At 38.6% G+C, this 20,037-nt stretch overlaps 1 protein-coding gene and 1 long non-coding RNA gene across 5 annotated transcripts in view; both read left to right on the top strand.

Moving 5' to 3' along the window:
* KCNIP4 (potassium voltage-gated channel interacting protein 4) overlaps positions 1 to 20,037 on the top strand; it is a 954,817-nt gene that overhangs the window by 597,537 nt on the left and 337,243 nt on the right. The window lies entirely within an intron of this gene.
* On the top strand, positions 12,680 to 15,428 carry LOC308513326. The gene is made up of 2 exons (XR_013995526.1): positions 12,680 to 14,410; positions 14,964 to 15,428. It is a non-coding gene; the product is annotated as an uncharacterized lncRNA (long non-coding RNA).

Raw genomic sequence — 20,037 nt, forward strand, 5'->3', positions numbered from 1 at the left:
TGGGAAGCTCTTTCTATGTCCATAATGGAGATGAGCATCCTGTAGTTTTGGGGGCTAAGTGCTCTGCACCATGGTAGGAAGCCTAGTGTTTGGGTTTCTGTTTGGTACCTAGAAGGCACCAACTATGGAGCTTTAAACAAAAAAAGACAATACAGGACAAACACAAAACCCCAGCTACCCAGAGAATGACAAATCTTGACAAAGAACGGCAAAGGAATTTCCTCAGAATATAAATAAAAGCCCCAAGACCTCTCTGATTTATTCATGGCATCTCTTGACAGCCCCTTGCACCCCATCTGGCTTAGTCCTCCCCGAAGACCAGAGTTTTTCAGGCATTCCATTCTATATTTCTTTAGTCTACTTTTTTTTTTTTAATCTGGAAACACATCCACAAGTCTATGACTTGACTCTAACCCCTACCTAAATGTCAAAGGGTAGAAGCGCTCACCACTCAAAAGGACAAGCTTTTATAAATAACATATTTTCCTGGTTATAAAAGGTAATTCATGTTGGCTTTAGAAAATTTTAAAAAGTCTTTAGAAAAGCACAAATAAAAAGTTATCTTTCAAGCTACCCTATTTACCATTATTAACTTTCGGTTTTATACATTTCTGTGAACAACATAGTCCTATTTCTGTGAACATACACACTGTTTGAAGTGCATGGCACACACTGTAAGTAAACTGGTGTTTTTTTTTTTTACCTGACAATATGCTATATACCATCAATGCACTCTCCTGTCATTAAATATTCTTCTGCAATATCACTGTAATAGCTCTGTAGATTATCACACACATAAGCATATAAGGATATACATTAATTTATTTAGCCAGCGCCTTATTTTGACCTACTTAGAGTCTTATTTTCAAGTTGTCAATACTATAAATAACAATGCCATGAATATCCTTATGGATAAATATATGATTGCATCTCTTCTTATTTCCTTATTGTAGACTTTGACAAGAAAAATTACTTTATTAAAGCAAACGTGCATGGTTATGGGAAAAGTGTCTCAACCATTTTCCATAGTATGGCATTCTTACACTGTGAGGAATATTGGAGAAGGTATTTTTAAGGTGGTTACCCTGTTGGGAAGTAATTTTTCATTCACTCTCTTGCCTCTGATTCCCCAGTTTCTCTTTTTTTCCCCTCACTGTCCCTATTCTCTAGTTTAATCTATCATCACCTTCCAGACTTACATGGAAGCCAGAAAGTCTTGCCTAATGGACCATACCCCCTACTACACCTGGGGATTCTCAGACAAATCAACAGGGTTTGAGACTAGGAACTGGGAAGCAGTATCACCAGATAAGAAGGCATAATTGATAGGAGAAATCCTGCTGGCAAAGAATTTTATTGTAATGAGTGATTTACTGTTAAGAAGTCACTATGCATCAAAGGAAGGTTTGCGCCATAGGATCTCTTGAATTAGATAACGTATACTCTAAGGGACTTTGAAAATCTATGTTGTTCAAGTCCTATTTTAATGTACTTTATTGTCTTCATAACACTTGTAAATATCTGATTTCACTGATTTATGTGCGTTTTCTCTATCTACTCTCTTGTTAGAAGGTGAACTCATGAGATAGGTACATTGCCTAACTTGTTCTCTTTATATCTCCATCTTCTAATGCAGCATATGGCATGTTTTGATTTCAAATAATATTGTTGGGATAAAAGAAGGAAAGAATTGTTATCTTTTTCTGACCCCTTGAATGTCCACATTTTCGGTATAAAATAAATTAAGTACTGATGAATTTTTTGTTTTGTATATGGCATTGGGTATCTTCTTTGTATGTACATCTACATAGTTTTATGGCTTTCTCCTGAAGGACAGGGAGACATAATGTAGAGAAAAAAATTGCACCGACCAAACCAATGCATATCTTAAAGGGCAAACTAAATGATTATTTATTAAATATTCCTTCACTAACTGGAGACTAATTAAAATTATGTCAATTTCTGATTTTAGCACCAGATCTAACTTTCTGGATCTGGCATTCTGAGATAAGGCTTGCTGACATTTTATTGAGAAAACACTCTTTCAATCAGGGTAAAACCATGCTTATCTCAAGTACGGTCAATTCAAGAATTTGAATGAGGAGAAAAGCCATTTGAATGAGGAAGAAAGTCTGTGGAATCAATGATTTGTAGGTTAAGACTCAAATGTTACATTTCCCTATTGATGGATTTAAATGGTTGTAATATATTTAAATGGAAAAATAAATCAAATTTACCATATGAAAGTAATGTGATTATATCAATACAAATGCTCTGCCAGTCCTACCTGCTCAGTTCTTTGTTAATGGAACTCATCTTTCTGAATTCTTACATTGCATATTCACATTGCTATCTGTGTTATTTATATATGCCTACTTTGAGTTGCTTCTTTAAAAATCTTTAATTAATGCAGAGCTTAGAGAGTAGAAAGAAAATGCAAAATCAAGACCATTAGGGTATGACCAAAGAAGCCATTTATTTTCATTAAACATGACTGTACACTATCTAGATTGGAGCCTAAATATCTTTCTAAAGTGCTTCATCTTCTCCTTTTCTCTCAGTGTCTGATGGCATCAAGACTTTCCCAGACAAAACATCCTCCTGGGAGCTGTTTCTCCTCTCTAAGGCCCCAGACATTGGCTATGCCCTGCATCTACGCCCCTACCATAGACTGTTAAAATGCTCTGTGTCTATAAATATTAACTGATCACTTGCTATTTACCAGTCACCAAGATGTTGTTAAGCAAAAAGTCCCTGCCTCAAAGAACTTGCTTTCTAACAGATTCACTAACCAAATAAGCAATTAAAGCTATGATAGAATTCTGGGTAAATGAAAGTTGCAAAGAGACATAAAGCAGAGTAAAGAAAGATCTTACTTGATCTTGGCCTAGCTCCCTTTTCTTTTTTTTTTCACACTTCTTCAGCTCATATCTATCAGTGATATCAAACTACTTAGTAACCCAATTTTCTGTTTCCTTTTTCTTTTTCACTATACACATCACTGAAACATCTTCCATCTTGGATGTTCTTTTAGAACATTTCTGATCATCTTTCAAACTCCAGGTTTAGCCCTAACCGGTTTGGCTCAGTGGATAGAGCGTCAGCCTGCCGACTGAAGGGTCCCAGGTTCGATTCCGGTCAAGGGCATGTACCTTGGTTGCGGCGAACATCCCCAGTGGGGAGTGTGCAGGAGGCAGCTGATCGATGTTTCTCTCTCATCGATGTTGTTAACTCTCTATTCCTCTCCCTTCCTCTCTGTAAAAAATCAATAAAATATATTTAAAACAAACAAACAAAAAAAACAAACTCCAGGTTTAGTGTTGCCTCTCTCTAACTTCCCTGCCCTTTTTACTTATTGTTACATTCCTCCAGAGCTATTCACCTCATGCTCTACCACCAAACCTCATGTATTTTATATATATAATATTTCATTTTAAGTAATTAATGTTTTATTAGATTGGGGAATTTTTGTATTAGATTGGGAAGTTTCCTTGAAATCAAGAAGTAACTCTTAAAATAATGCATTGCACAGCATGTGTGCTCCAAGAATGGTTTTGAGTGAATGAGTAAATGAATGAATGAATGAAATTCTTCTACTATTCCTTCAACAATGAATTAAACCCCATATCTAGGGCAGTGCCTAAAACAAAGAAAGTTCTCAATAATAATTTATTGAATAAGTTATGTTTTATTCAAAAATAAATGTAAAAACTATTGAATGATACATAAGAAATAATTCTTAAATTTGGATAAATTTTGCCTATAAGACACACTCCAAGTAGCCAATTGTTATAATTGTTACAATTACTTTTATGAAATTCTTCCTTCTTGACCTATAGTATAGTCATTGATAAAGAACTATTTCATAAATAGATTAAACTATTATGTCTTAATTAAAACATTATATGTGAGTCAATTTTTGTAATTCAACAGGTCAATTGCGTTGCTCTTCCATGTGTACAGCGCCTGGTTCTTCCAAGTAACACCGATACTTTATACCGCTAAAGTTGAAGTCTTTGCTAGGGTATTTGTACCTATGCTTACAGGGAAGGAACAAAAGCAATATCTCCAACAGATGGTTTAAACACACAGGCATTCATTCCACCCAGCAATTTATCAGCAATGGTGACTCAAGGCACCTTTGTCAAATACAAGCATTGAGGTAAAAAAGGTGATTCTCACTAAAGAAAGCAGCACTAACCTGCTCAGATTATTTACCTGTGCCCTTGGCTATCAGGCAGTTTTCTCTCTCCCTCTGATTGAATACATGCGCTTGACTGGTCTTGACATTGACCACAATTGGAAAAGTCAGGCATCTGTGTCATAAGGTTTGAACACAGGAGATAAATAGACCTGAACCCACACAAATTATCAGTGTTATTGCTGTTCCAAGTGCCACACCATTCTCTGTGGCACCTTCTGACAAATGGTTTCCCATCTTTATCAAATGAAAAAAAGAATGCTAACATGGTGTTCTTAAGAGTGGGCAGTGACATCTACAGAGAAGTGTAATCATCTCAAATCTTCCTGTAAATACTCATGGTCCACCTATTGAGCAGAACTTAATGACTGCTGATTATTACCAGAAAGAGGAGTAATACCAATTTGTTTTTCACTAAAGAGTCAGCTCAATATTGAAGCACAGTTCCAAGAAGTATTGGAACCTTCATCTTTATCAAAGAATATACACAATTAAAATACATCCTATACACATTCACAGATTACACCTTTTCTTCACAGAAGCAACTTTTTCTTGATGAATGAAGCATTGTAATTTGGGAAATAGCACCTCAGATACAATTTAACAAATATGCATGACACCTGGAATTACTTTATATAAGATACATCTATAGAAAGAGTGTAAAAGTTCTGTACTTGAAAAATGTGATGAAACTCAGATTTATTTATACTTAAATGATGTTGATTTACCCAATTTTAGTACATCAAGGGAACAATTCAGTACAGTTGCAAGACTCTTTATTTGACATAAAGGTTGGTTAAATGATTCTTAACACAAGTGGATGACAGCTGCCTGAAAGTATAGGAAGAAGTCTAGAGCAGTGGTTCTCAACCTTGGCTGCACAATAGAATCAATGGGAATCTTTTTAAAATCCTGATTTCTGGGCCTCATCCTCCGGAAATTCTGTTTCTTTGTTACTAATGTTGTGGCCTCACCCCATAACAAAGAAACAGAATTTCCGGAGGATGAGGCCCAGAAATCAGGATTTTAAAAAGATTCCCAGGTGATTCTAATGTGCAGCCAAGGTTGAGAACCACTGGTCTAGAGGGAACCACAGTGAGAGTCTCAGGACTAGTCCAGGAAGAAAAATCAGGTGGGAAAAGCAATCAGATAGCTGGAAAATTCCAGTGAGTCAACCTGGCCTTTTGAATATTAGCATTGTATATCATTTATCATTTACTTTTTAACATATGCAGTGTTTGCCTTTGTTTGTGAAATTATTTTATTTGTTTGCAAGAAGTATTGCTTCTTTACACATGCTGAATTATATTCTCCCCCTTCCTGAGTACCCCTGCTCCATACTTTATTCTCTAGTAATATGACCATCCTGTACCTCCTGCATACACCACACAGCTGTTTCTGGCTTTGGAGCCTCTGTGTAGGCAGTCCCTTCAGCCTAGACCAGCCGTGGGCAAACTACGGCCCGCGGGCCGGATCCGGCCAGTTCGGCTGTTCTATCCAGCCCGCGGAGCCGAAAGAGCGAGGGTTCTCTTGCTCTCCCCTCCGCTCCTTCACCAGCAGCAGTGTTAACATGTATTAGTTCACACAAACACTCCATCCATGCTTTTGTTCCAGCTCTCCGGTCCAGTTTAAGAACCCATTGCAGCCCTCGAGTCAAAAAGTTTGCCCACCCCTGGCCTAGACACTTCCCTCTGGCCATGTTTCTGGAGGCCTCTCCTGGGTTGGCTTATCTTTTTATTCTCAGCTCAATAGGCACCTCATAAAAAATGACTCCCTTGGACACTGTGTTCCCCTCTACTATGAGCTGTGTATCCCCTCTTCATCTCCTGTATCTCTCAGTGCTAAACACTCCTTTGCACTTGCCAAACAGCTAGATAACTACTTGCTAATGTATCACTTTCTCTCAATAGACTGCAAGGTGTTGGTAGTCTGGGAAGGTATGACCAGAGTATAATAGATCCAGAAAACACTGTGTAGGCAAATGAATAAGTAAATAATTGATTGAGAGTCTTAGGAAGGCCCAATGCTAGGTACCTACTAGAAGATAAAGCATATCAATTCTAATCTCACAGGGCTTGTATGGATGGTAGGTGATGTGCCTACAATTCACCATATTTGGGGACATAGTCTCCAGTGCCAGAGAGAGAGAAAATAAAATACATTAGGAAATTAGCAGATACAGTGATGATCCCAACTGTGGTATGACCTCTAGTGACTTTATGACAAGTATAGCATTCAAGCTAAGCATTGAGGAATAGCGTTTTAGGCAGCAATGGGCTGGTGGGGCAGGTGGGGGCACTGGGGAATTGTGAATCAGGTAGAACCTTTAAGGTAGAAAGAGAAAAAGCATGACTGAAAGCATGAAGGTATATAAGTCTAGGACTCATTAAAAAAAAACAGTAACTAATTCAGCTTTGAGTCAGGGTTGCAGACATAATTGGATCATTATGATGAAAACAACTAGGAAGTTAGATGGGAGTTAGATCACAGAAGCCTTGAGCGGCCGTGTACCGAGATGTCGTTACAGGAGTGTGACAGGGAAGAGGTGTGCTCGGAGCTCTGCTTTTACATGGTGAGCCCTGCCTGCCCAATCTGGATAGGCTCTGTGTGTCAGGGAGTCAATGTGGGGAATCAGGATAACGCACTGCTGAGGAACAGTCCCTGACTGGATAAGGATGGGAGGAAAAAAATATGATATAAATAAAAGAACAAAAATGTGATTTATTTATTTTTTATTATTTTTATTTTTTAATATATTTGTATTGACTTTAGAGGAAAAGGGAAAGGGGAGAGGGAAGCAGAGATGAAAGATCAATGATGAGACAGAATCACTGATTGGCTGCCTCCTGCATGCCCCACACTAGGGATCAAGCTACAACCCAGGCATATGCCCGGACTGGGAATTGAACGGGGAATCCTGTTTCATAGGTCAACGCTCAACCACTGAGCAACACTGGCCGGCCAAAGAACAGAAGTGTGATTAGAAGCAGGAGGTGACAGATCTAGTGCAATCTGATGGGAGCAATGGGAAACCAGTCTTATAAGATGGAGGAAGTTACTGGCCTTCAGGGGGGCAGGATGGAGAAGAAAAGAACTAAAAAATGGTTTTGATGTTTCTCTGAGAGACTCCTCTCGCGCCTCAACAAGGATGAGCACGGCACTTATTTGTGTTCTAATAGCATTTGATTTAAGCTATTGTAAGAGAATGCTACTCAAATTGTAGTCTGCTGGAGCAGGGCTGTTTTGCAAACTGCAGGCCACTCATTCACAAGGACAAAAGTACTAAATTGTTCATAAGCATTTAGAAGCTATGACAGCAATTTCTTTCTGTCATCACATCCATCAGTGCTATTTTGAACTTTGCAAAAGTATCTGTGTAGAATGGATTGGGAAGAAAAAAATGAAATTTATCTTTCACCGTAGACAGTTTGAAAAATAGGTTCTGCAAAACCATTAAGTATCATGGAACTGAAATATAGTTTGCCTGTCTAGTTCTGTAGTAGGTTATCAGTTCTGTGTGGAAAGTAGAGGGATGTATTTGAATCTTTATGCACATGGAACTTCAAGAACGGGAACACAACACAGGATCAAGAAATAATTAAAATGGGCCAAAACCGGTTTGGCTCAGTGGATAGAGCGTTGGCCTGCAGACTGAAAGGTCCGAGGTTCGATTCCGGTCAAGGGCATGTACCTGGGTTGTGGGCATATCCCCAGTAGGAGAAGTGCAGGAGGCAGTTGATCGATGTTTCTAACTCTCTATCTCTCTCCCTTCCTCTCTGTAAAAAATCAATAAAATATATTTTTTAAAAAAGAAATAATTAAAATGGAATTGACCCTGATAACTCGGTAATTTTTTATGTTTATGAGAGCAGTTTCTGATTGGCCACTTGGGGTAGAAGTCACAGATCCAGAATTTAGGGATAGACACAAGCAGGAATAAACACAAATATATGCCCACAAGCAGACAAGAGACAATCCGCATTAGATGCCATAAAAGAGAGAAGAGCAGTGAAGAGGAGCTAGAACAGGTAGACCAGTTGTATGCTTCAAACTTTGCAGAAGAAGCTCCTAGAGAACAGGTTCAAGGTGTGGACAGAGGAGCAGCTAAAACGGAAACAATTTTCAAAATCACAGGGACAGGGCAATGAGGTCCCATTGATGGACACATGTCCCTTATGGGATGTTGGTTTCTGCTCCAAACTAAGTTAAACATCTATTACCACAGAACTGAAAAAGTTCTTCCAGTTTCCAAGATCCCTGAGTGTGATCCATCTCACAATAAGCAAGTTGGTGTCCTTGACCCAACAGAACTCTGCTCCAGGAGATAACTTTCCCTGAGAAAGACAGATTATTCCTGACTTACTCCAACATGTTCAGCATGTTAACAGATGGAAGCTGTTCTGAACTAAGGGTCTGCTACAAACCTGTGCAAGCTTTTGTTGTTACACTTGATCTACCTAAAGAATTTTAATTAGCTTCCATCTGTGAAATATAAAATTGAAATATTCTGAGTGCCCTGAGCTCTTTGTAAGCACTGGGCTTTGTTGCCAAAGTGACAATTTGCAAGGAATCTAGGCCATTTTGTAGAGAATCAAAATCTGGAAAAACTTGAAAGGATTTTAGGAATAATCTAGCCAAGGGTGACTAAGACACAAAGTATAGCAGAATAAGTAATTGAAAGTCACATTATGAGCTATTTCAGATCAATAAGAATGAAATTTTTCTGTCTGTAAAACCCTGAACACTATCTACTCTACTTCCATGCTTCTTGGTTAACTCTCTAGTCATTGCAATGTAGATTTCCCAATAGGTAAAAACTTTTCCCAGATCTCAAAAACAGTTAGTTGTTCTGGAAAAAAAATTCTGATGTGTCATTTTTGTCATTACCTCATAACTATAGGAGACCTCTCTGTGTTTCAATATATTATAGCATTCCATGATTAAAATATATACTACAAACAAATAGGAGTCAACATTTGCAGAACAAAATCCACACAAATAATGCAATTTTACCATGAATAAATGACTGTAAATTATTTATAAGTTTTAAGGGCATTTGGAACTCTCTGTTTCTCAAATGCAAATTTTAGGTTTTCTTTCATTGTTTCACTAAAATCCTATGTGGCCACCAAAAGCTCATTAGAAAACAAGATACTGGATTCTGGATCTGTGAACTTGCAGATCTCATCTTCATAGTGAGGTGCATATAGTATCTACCTACTTGGATTCTTATAAAGATGATTTAAAGTAATTCATGTCAGGTGTTTATCACAATGTCCAGGACATGGCAAGCACTCTATAAATGTTAACCACTGATATTAATAGTGAGGAGATGGGTCTGTCAAGAATGTTGCAGGGGGTTTCTGCTTGAGGGAGGAGATTGGACTTGATAATGAGTAGTATCTTTTACATTTGAGATGCTGTGACTCTTGTAGTCCTTCCTGGATTTAGTTCATTTGCAAGTTGACTAAGTCTTTGTCTTTATCTCCAGCCAAATCCTGCTTTTAAATATCTTCTCCCAAAACAAATTAATCAGTGGACCCAAGCGTCGTTGCATTTTTCTTCATGGTTGTCAGGTTCTTGGTATTTATTGAAAACAAAGGAAACAAACCCAGAGTGAGCATCTTGTGTATCATGATCATTGCTCACGTCACTTAATCAGCATCCTGTGAGGGGGTAGTGTAATTGCAGACCATGGATGAGAAATAAATCCTAATACATATTAAGTGACTCACCCAAAGTCCATCATAGGGTGATCAAATAATTTTTTTTCTTAATTAAATCTTTATTGTTCAGATTATTACATTTGTTCCTCTTTTTTTCCCCCATAACTCCCCTCCTCCCAGTTCCCGCCCCACCATCCGCCCTCACTCCCCAACCACTGTCCTCATCCATAGGTGCACGATTTTTGTCCAGTCTCTTCCCGCATCTCCCACACCCCTTTCCCCCCCAAGAATAGTCAGTTCATTCCCTTTCTATGTCCCTGATCTATTATGATCACCAGATTATTTATTCACTTGATTCTTAGACTCACTTGTTGATAGATGCATGTTTGTTGTTCATAATTTGTATCTTTACCTTTTTCTTCTTCTTCCTCTTCTTAAAGGATACCTTTCAGCATTTCATATAATACTGGTTTGGTGGTGATGAACTCCTTTAGCTTTTCCTTATCTGTGAAGCTCTTTATCTGACCTTCAGTTCTGAATGATAGCTTTGCTGGATAAAGTAATCTTGTTTGTAGGTTCTTGGTATTCATCACTTTGAATATTTCTTGCCATTCCCTTCTGGCCTGCAAAGTTTCTGTTGAGAAATCAGCTGACAGTCGTATGGGTATTCCCTTGTAGGTAACTGAGTTTCTTTCTCTTGCTGCTCTTAAGAGTCTCTCTTTGTCTTTTGCTCTTGGAATTTTAATTATGATGTGTCTTGGTGTGGTCCTCTTTGGATTCCTTTTGTTTGGGGTTCTCCGTGCTTCCTGGACTTGTAAGTCTATTTCTTTCACCAGGTAGGGGAAGTTTTCTGTCATTATTTCTTCAAATAGGTTTTCAATATCTTGCTCTCTCTCATCTTCTGGCACCCCTATAATTCTGATGTTGGTACGTTTGAAGCTGTCCCAGAGGCTCCTTACACTATCTTCGTATTTTCGGATTCTTTTTTCATTTTGCTTTTCCGGTTGGGTGTTTTTAGCTTCTTCGCATTTCAAATCTTTGCCTTGATTCTTGCGGTCCTCTGGTCTGCTGTTGGGAGTCTGTATAATATTCGTTATTTCAGTCCGTGTATGTTTAATTTCTAGTTGGTTCTTTATTATAACATTGGGGGTCTCATTAGATTTGTTGAGGATCTCATTAAGTTTATCAGCAGCTTCTAGAGAGTTCTTGAGAGACCTTAAAAGTGTGGTTCTGAACTGAATATCCTCCATTGACAGTTTTGTCCTGTTTCTTTGTCTCCGCATTTTTTATGTTTTCTTGGTGCACCCCCTAGTGGTCTTTGTGTGCAGTCCTCCTGTAGTTAAGCCTTGATTGTTGTAGTTAATACTAGGGGGATTTGACCTCCAGGCCAGCTGGCTGTGAGAATCAGCTGTGTCTGCAGTGGGAAAACTTCTGTCCTCTAGGAGGTGCTAATCTAGCCTTTGCCTGAGGCTATCTGGCAAATGGCTCTGCGCAGGGCTTGGGCGGGGCGGGTGGGTCGCTCGGGCTCAGGATCAACAGGGTGGGCCGGAGAGAGTAGTTATGGTGGCTCTCAGTTCTGTCCCTAGAGGCTCTGCCTCACAGAGTCCCAGCAACCGCTGCACACCTCGGAGAGAAAGCTGCCTTCGAGTTCCGACTGAAGCCAGACAGTCCCGCTTCTCCCGTTTGAGTCTGGGTCCCTAGAGACTCACCCGGATCTGGAGCTCAGAATCTGAGACTCCCTCCCGATTGAAAGCACCAATCGCACCCTACACCGCCAGCCCGCTCCGTGTGCACTCCGTACCTGAGTATTTCACTTCAGCACTGCGCCTCCTCTGAGTCTGGGTATGATATTCTCTTTCCTCCTAGTTGTAGAATTTCCACTCAGCCAGCCTTCCTGTGGTTCTGGATGATGTCCGTTCAGTCTTTTAGGTGTGTTTTGATTTGGTTGTTCAAGGCAGCAATCTCTGGTGTTAACCTATGCCACCATCTTGGTTCTCCCAAATAATTTATTGTATTAATTAGAACACTTTTGAGAGTAAAAGGAGGCACTACTAATGATTATGATGGATCAATAGTTATGAATTGGGACTATCTCATGTAATGTGGAGCATATAATCATTATCCCTGTAGATAAAAAAAATGTTGTAGTGGTAGAATTCAAACACAGGAAAATTTCTAGCAACCTGTGTTTAATTATAATTATGTAGAAAAAATCTTTCTGGTTATAATTTTATTATACTGGGCTAAGAACCACTGTCCCAAAACAATTGAAAACTTGGACACTAATATGAAAACCTGAAGACCTGAAGTGAAGAAAAGATCTTGATAGGCTCTGGAGTTGGTATATAAAAGGGAATGTTTGTTAAAGGCTGACTGTTGTTTGTGCCAAATTCATATGTTGATGCCCTAGGCCCCATTGTGATGGTATTTGGAGGTAGAGCTTATGGGTTTAGATGAGGTTGTGAGGATAGGACCCTCATGGTGCGATTAATGCCTTCATGAAAAGGGAAGAGACATGAGGTCTCTCTATCTCTCTTTCTAAATGCACCAAGCACAAGCCAAGGGAGCCACAGCAACAAGTTGGCTTTCTAAGTCAGAAGGGCTCTCAACTGACAACAAATTTGCAAGCACCTTGATCTTGGACTTCCCAGTTTCCAGAACTGTCATAAATAAATTATGCTGTCTATACCACCTAGTTTATGATATTTTGTTGTAGCAGCCCAAACTGATGAAGACAGGGACAATATGACAATATGAAGGCACCATCTTGAAGTGTTGGAAGATCCTTAAAGCACAAGTCGATTAATAGGCAAGAGGAGAGAGATAAATAGATAAAGAGAGAGAGAGAGAGAGAGAGAGAGAGAGAGAGAGAGAGAATGAGAATGAATGAGAATCCAGATGTAAGCCAATAAAAACAATTATCTTGGTTTTTATCCTAAATGTGTTGATGGGTTGCCTGGAGAAGATCCCCTGGATGGTGAGTAGGTGGCCTCAGCAGATTTTATACGGTGAACTATGGCCTTCATTGTAGATATAGGGCAGCTAAAGGTAAACAAAAGAATAAGAATGCTGTGGACTATCTCTCCTCTCAGCAGACATGCTAACCAGTCAAATTGAAGATTGTTATGCAAAGAAAGACATACACTCATTACCAATATTGATCAACTAAATAATTTTGGAAAAAGTATCACCAACATAGTGCATTTGCAAATTGAAGAATAAGAAAGGAATCATTGGCATTCATTTCATTTGCTTGGTAATTTGTCTTTTTGCCAACAGGTAATATTTATTGAGACCATAGGTCATGCCAAGTACTGTTGTACATGCTTTGTATGTATTTACAGGTTTAAACTATGCTGTGATGTAGGTTATGCCTTGGCTTCCATGATACCTTTTAAATGTAAATCAGGCAGATTAATTTTACATAGCTTCTGGAACATAATAAGTTACAGCAATACAAATGTATTTTTTTATATATCGTTCTGGAGGTCAAAAATCTAAAATAGGTTGGCAGGGTTGGTCTTTATAGAAACTCTAGGTGAGAAATTGTTTCCTAGTCTTTTCTACATTCTAGAGCCCACCTACACCCCTTGACTCTTGATCTTATTCTCCAACTTCAAAGCCAAGGCATAGCATCTTCCAAGCTCCCTCTCCCTCTTCTTCCGTTAACACGTCATCATCTTTGAAAGACCTTGACCCTCCTGCCTCCCTCTTATAAGGACTTTTGTGGTTCCATTGGGCCAACAGATAATATAGAATAACTTCTCCATCTCAAGATACTTACTGTGGTTACATAGGTCAAGTTCCTATTACTCTGTAAGGTAGCATATTGTCTCTGCCTTCCACAGCAGTGCCCAAGCCCAATTCTGGCTGCAGAACCTGCTGCCTTCAGCCAGTGCAACACAGTGCCTGAAATTTTTTCAATAAATAATTTATCTCATGTGTGTTATATGCCATGTACTTGCCTCATGTGGAATACACAATACTGAAGAATAACCGTAAACCTGCTCTCATAAATGCTGGTATTAAAAAATACATAATCAATATTTAAAAGTGTGTTATGTTTTAAAGCAAAAAAGAGTGTGCTATTAAAAAGAATACTAGAAGTCCTGGTGGAGTGGCTCAGTAGTTAAGCGTTGACCTATGAACCAAGAGGTCATGGTTTGATTTCAGGTCAGGGCACATGCCCGAGTTTCTGGCTCAATTCCAAGTAGGGAACATGCAGGAGGCAGCCAATCAATAATTGTCTCTCATCATTGATGTTTCTATCTCTCTCCCTCTCCATTTCTCTCTGATATCAATAAAAATATATTTATTTTAAAAAAGAATATTGAAGACAAGGAAAGGACAACATTACAAATTAAAGTTTAAGTGAAATTTAAGCAAAAATCCAAAGGATAAAAAATTTACATAGTTCTTTCCATATAAATAATACCTGAATTTTTTTTCACAAAGTTGACTGACAGTAGTTATATTAAGTGATGAAATCATGAGTGATTCCATTCCTCTGGTTTTTGAACCTTAGTTTTCTAAAATTTCTATAGTGATTCCCTGCCGGGGTCCAACCCCAGCAGGTCCAGGGGTTCCCAAAGGCGTAGATGGAGTCGGCGAAGAAGGAAGGACACGGAACAGTTGATCAGCAGCCTAGCCAGGATCTCCAGCCAGGATCTCCAGCCAAGTTCTGGTCTGGATCTCCAGAGAGGTTCTGCTGTTTATTGTCTTGTTAAATCCATATTTATACCAGTTGATTTTAATCCTGTCAATTTCTATTACAAAGGTTAGGGCATTTCTTATCTCCATTCCAGGGAGTAAAGATTATGTAGCTTAAGCATGATTGTTTGTAGTTAAAGTGATTAACTACCCACCTGGCACTTAGTTAAGGAGTTTCATCCCCTCCCTAACTTCTGGGAAAAATCCCTACCTGGGAAAACAACCTTTCTTGGAGAGGTGACCTTGGTTAAAACACACAGTGCTAAGGGGAGCAAACATATTAAGAACAGTTTGCTATATACGCCAGGTCCCTTGAAACATATGCTGTGCAGATGTTTCTATCCTGCAGCAACTGTGTCAAGCAGCAAGGATGGACCGGCTTCCAGCAATTCCCTTTAAATTAGAAAAATAAAAGTAACTTTATTTTTTGAAAGGGGTGGATTGTGTGTTGTTCTTGAAGATAGAATCTGTAGAAAAGTTCCTCAGTCATGTGTGAAAGTGAATACTGGGCCTATTTCAAAACTGTCTCTTGTTCAAATGCATTAAAAACCAACGCTTCCTTAGATGTTACTTAGATGTTACGTTCCTCTTTATACTCAATATCATCCTACCGTGAAAGAAAGTACGAAGTCAGCACTCAAAAATTGTAAGATATTTGGGGTTATTTTAAAGATTTAGCTTTTTCAGATTATACTATTTTAATTTCAAGTTTGCTTATATTTTGTGTATGGAAAGGACACTGCCTAAACTGAAATCCAATTCTAGTCACTTCTATTGCTGTGAGAAACCCATCCAGTCTATATTTAGAACAACTGGCTCAGTAGAAACACACACACACACACACACACACACATACACACACACACACCCCAAAAAAAAGAAAAAAACAAAAACAGGCCTCTTTCATCTGTGTTTGATCTGATAGATGCATCTGAATGCTGGTCAGCTTTCCATTGAATGTTCCCATGGGCAATGGTTTTAAGAACTTGATATGAATAATGGAGAACGGAGAAAAGAAATAATATATGAATATTTATCTAGGTGGTCATGTCCATTTGGCTGCCTAGATTTAGATCTTCACATTTTATTCATCTATTTCTCTGAGCTCTTACCCATTCTCCCTTGGAATACTGAAATGCATACCTAATCAGGCTCTCTTCCCAGTCCCCCTATCCTGGCCTAGCCTTTAACCCACTGCTGCCAGAGAAACCCACTAACATGATGTTCTCACCACATCCCTCCCTGCTCAAAAAGCCAATGTAATGCTACAACTAGTTATTGTGTGACAGGCATTGTGCTAGGGTTCATTAGTCTACCAGCATGAATAAGAAATAGTTTCTGCCCTCAAGAAAACTTAAATTTTCATTTGCAATCCAGTAGGAAAAAAGAAACATTTGAGCAATGAGTTCTAGCGCAGGCTGGGATGACATCAGTGACCAATAGAATCTAATGCAACCATGTAATGAACAATGAATTATTTAAGAGCCCAACCTCTAGCTAATTAGACTAGTGAGAGCCCTTTGTTTTTAGTTTCAGTCCTTCTAGATTTAGCCAATTCCTTGGGGTTCATGAACTTTCATCTCCATCTTTTTTCATATACTGCTAAAGAATTTTTTTCAGTGGGACATTTTTTAAAGGCACATTTAAGAAAATTCAAATCATAACAGTTTGTTCAATAATGTTGGGACTATATTAACGGATATGCCTGAAAAGTTCAGAGCTACTTCTAAGCTTTTAGAAACTATCTAAAAGTAAAGCTTCAGGTGAGGCTTAACCCAGCAACTAAAATACCACACCCGAGTCCTGGTTCATTTTTCTATATTTTCCATGTTGAGGACCCCTGGCTATTCTAGACTATTGAGGAAGAACCAAAAGGATAGTCCTGGACCCCAAATCCATCTACTGATTGCAAAAAAAGATTCTATTTTCTAGGAGCCTAACACAATTTCTCAACCTTATTCTCTTTGCCCTGAATTGAGCTACAGCCCCAGTTATGAACCAGTCATCATTGGATAATTATATCAATTGCCTTAACCCAATTTAGGGTTATCTCCAGAGTTGGTGGTGGTGTCAGCTATAGCTGCATAGCGAATATAGGGGAAGGGTGCTTACTTAGAGGGGGAACTGGTACTGTTTTAGCACAAAAAGGATAAATAAATGGGATGGCAAAATAAATAAGAAAATAATGAACTAATTAAAAAAACAAGTAAGTAATTAATAATTTTGAGCCTCTTTATTTCTGGACAGTATTTTTTTTACATTATCTTCTTATGCTGTAGAAGGAATCCCCAACTCAAATGCTCTTTAAATTCAGAAAGTCTGCCTTCTCTATTGTATATTCTCAACAAAACCTATCACTGTGTTTTGTACAGAATAATCACTCAAAAACTTTATCAGTCTTTATTCTAAAAATGTCCACTCTATCATTCTACTGAATTTATTCTTCTTAAAAGTAACCCATGTTCTCTCTAATTTTAAAGCTAAAGTCCTCTCTATATCTTTTCAGAGCTTCTTTCTTTTAAATAAAGTTTATATATTTTTATTGATTTCAGAGAGGAAGGGAGAGGGAGAGGGAGAGAGAGATAGAAACATCAATGATGAGAGAGAATCATTGATTGGCTGCCTCCTGCACATCCCACACTGGAGATCAAGCCTGCAACCCAGGCATGTGCCCTGACCTGGAATCAAACCTGACCTCTTGGTTCATAGGTCAAAGCTCAACCACTGAACCACACCAGTTGGGCAGAGCTTATTTCTTTTTAGCTCATTTCTTCTCAAAACAGAATAATATTCCATTATCTGGATTTTCTACAGTATATTTATTCACCTACGGAAGGACGTCTTGGTTGCTTCCAAGTTTTGGCAATTATGAATAAAACTGCTATCAAAATCTGTGTGTAGGCATTTGTGTGAGTAGAAATTCCAAGGAACATGATTACTGGATCACATGATAAGAATGTATTTAATTTTCTAAGACACCACCAGTCTTCCAAAGTGGGTGAATAATTTCATATTCCCACCATCAATGAATGAAAAGTTCTGTTGCTCCACATTCTCACCAGCGTTTGGTGTTCTTAATAGAACTAGATGTGACACTTGAACAACATGGAATTTAGGGCACCGACTCTCCATGGAGTTATTACTTTTGACTCCCCCAAACTCAAACTATAATAGTTCCTCGGTATCCAAGACCAATTGGCTCTAAAACACTCCTCAGATGCCAAAATCCACAGATGCTGAAGTCCCTTACATAAAATGATGTAGAACAATGCATACACAGTTTTAAAAACTAATTTATTTTATCAATGAGAAAATATTCCCAAAATTCCTAAAAATATTGGCAAGATTTGTAGTCACCATCTCTGGAATCTGATTTGGGTACTTCAACCAATTACCTCCCCCAGGGTATAGGGTTAACTATCATACACATATATAGAAAACATTTTATTGAGACATTATAAAGTTAGTTATAAAAATATAACAAAAACCCTAAATGCATGTCCTTCTCAAGGTTTGTAGTGAGAAAAACCTAGAACCCTTTCACTGGGCCCACAGATTTTTATCCTGAATTCCAGGAGACTAATCCATGAACCTCAGGGCCTCTGTGAATCCTCGGTAATTACATGAAAAATCGCAGTGCCTTTTCCCAAGCAGATAGCTTCTAGGTTTTCTAGTCTTCCTTCAAGTGTCAGTGCCTTATGGGAGGTAAAGAACAAATTCTTCCTTCATTACAGATGTAAAAACTGAGACCCATTCCTTCATTTATGCATTCCTTCATATAAGAAATATGCATCAAAATGCCTTCTATATGCCAAGCATTATGCTAGGACCTAGAAAAAGTGGTAAAAAAAAAATTGCAAGCAAATTCCCTATAATCATGGGATAAAAAAAATACAGATAATAAAAAAGTTAACTGTATATGGCATACATAATTTCTGATACTGAAAATTCTACCATTAGTCAATCATTTAGTTCTTAAATATATTTAATGATTTTTAGAGAGAGAGAAAGGGAGAGGGAGAGAGAGAGAGAGAAACATCAATGTAAGAGCAAAGCATCCATCAGTTGCCTCCTGCACAGGATCAAGCCTGCAACCCTGGCATGTGCCCTAACTGGGAATCTAACCTATGATCTCCTGGTGCATGGGATGATGCTCAACCAACTAAGCCACACCAGCCAAGGCAACGATTTCTTTTTTATATCTATACAAAGAGTTAGTAACCAAAAGTTACTTTGGATACAGTGAGTAAACATTAGATGACCTAATATTGCACAGTTCTGGATCATTCCAAAGTCTGCATCATTAACCATGTCTTTTTTTCTAATGGGATATGCTCAGTCACACATTTCTAACAGCCTCCTGGACATCATCAAGTAAACGTCACAGTGGCTCCAATAAATCAAGGCTTCCCAAAATGTGGTTAACATGTTCATGCCATTGACCCCCTCCATGCCTTCGACCTAGCCCAGCCCCAGCCCATTTGTATTCCTTTTTTCCCTATTTGTATGTAGACCACCATCAAACCCCACTCCACCCATTTAAGCTCAGTTTCTCAAAACATATATTTTTTACTCTTTCTTTCCCCCTCCCGGTGCACAACCCATCATTTTTTAAGTCTTACTCAATGATCTCTCACTTCCAAATGTGCATTTTAAATGTGCATTTTAAGAGTTAGGTTCTAAGTAGGTGACTGGACCGCTAAAAGCCTTTTATGTTTCATAATAGCTTCTCAAATCAAGGTCATGTTCCTTTGGTCCTTAATGTTTCTGCACTGTGTGCCCCCAACTTGCCTTTGCACACATACCTCCAACCACTCCCAGTGCCAAGCCCGCCTGCCCCTAAGGGCACTTCTCTGAAGTTGTTCTGTGGCCTCACTTTTGTGCCTTTGGCAATGATATGACCGATAAGTGATAGCAGCTGTTATAATTACTATTGAGCATTTATTGGGCCACTGGGCTAAGTATTTCGCAATTATGATTGGCAGGTTGATAACAGTGCTAAGAATTTGAGCTCTGAATGCCAGCTCTGCAACCTATTTAACTGAGAAACTTGGTCAGTTACTTAAATTCTCCACCTCTTTCCTGATACGCAATCAGACGCAACAACACCCTAAAAAAATAAAAATAAAAGGGACACAACAGCACCCATCTTGTAGGTTTTATTGAGGAATGGATATGATAATGTAGTTTCTCACCCTACCGGGTGTACAATAGTCACTCAGTGAAAGTTAGTTGTTAGTAGCATTATTAAAATTCACAACGGGTCATCAGAGTAGTTGTTATTATCTCTGTTTCTGAGGGAGACTTACCTGAAGGTTGGATACTGCATATTCCCCTGTTAGATAGTCGCATTCCCATTTGAGTGTGTCAACATTTTTGCAGGTGTTTTGCACCTGCTTCACGAAGCCTTAATTGGTTTCCTTCCATAAATATCATTATTATTGTCTATATCTGATCCAG

The sequence above is a fragment of the Myotis nattereri genome, assembly GCF_964212035.1.
Source record: "Myotis nattereri genome assembly, chromosome: 1".
Classification (NCBI taxonomy): domain Eukaryota; kingdom Metazoa; phylum Chordata; class Mammalia; order Chiroptera; family Vespertilionidae; genus Myotis; species Myotis nattereri.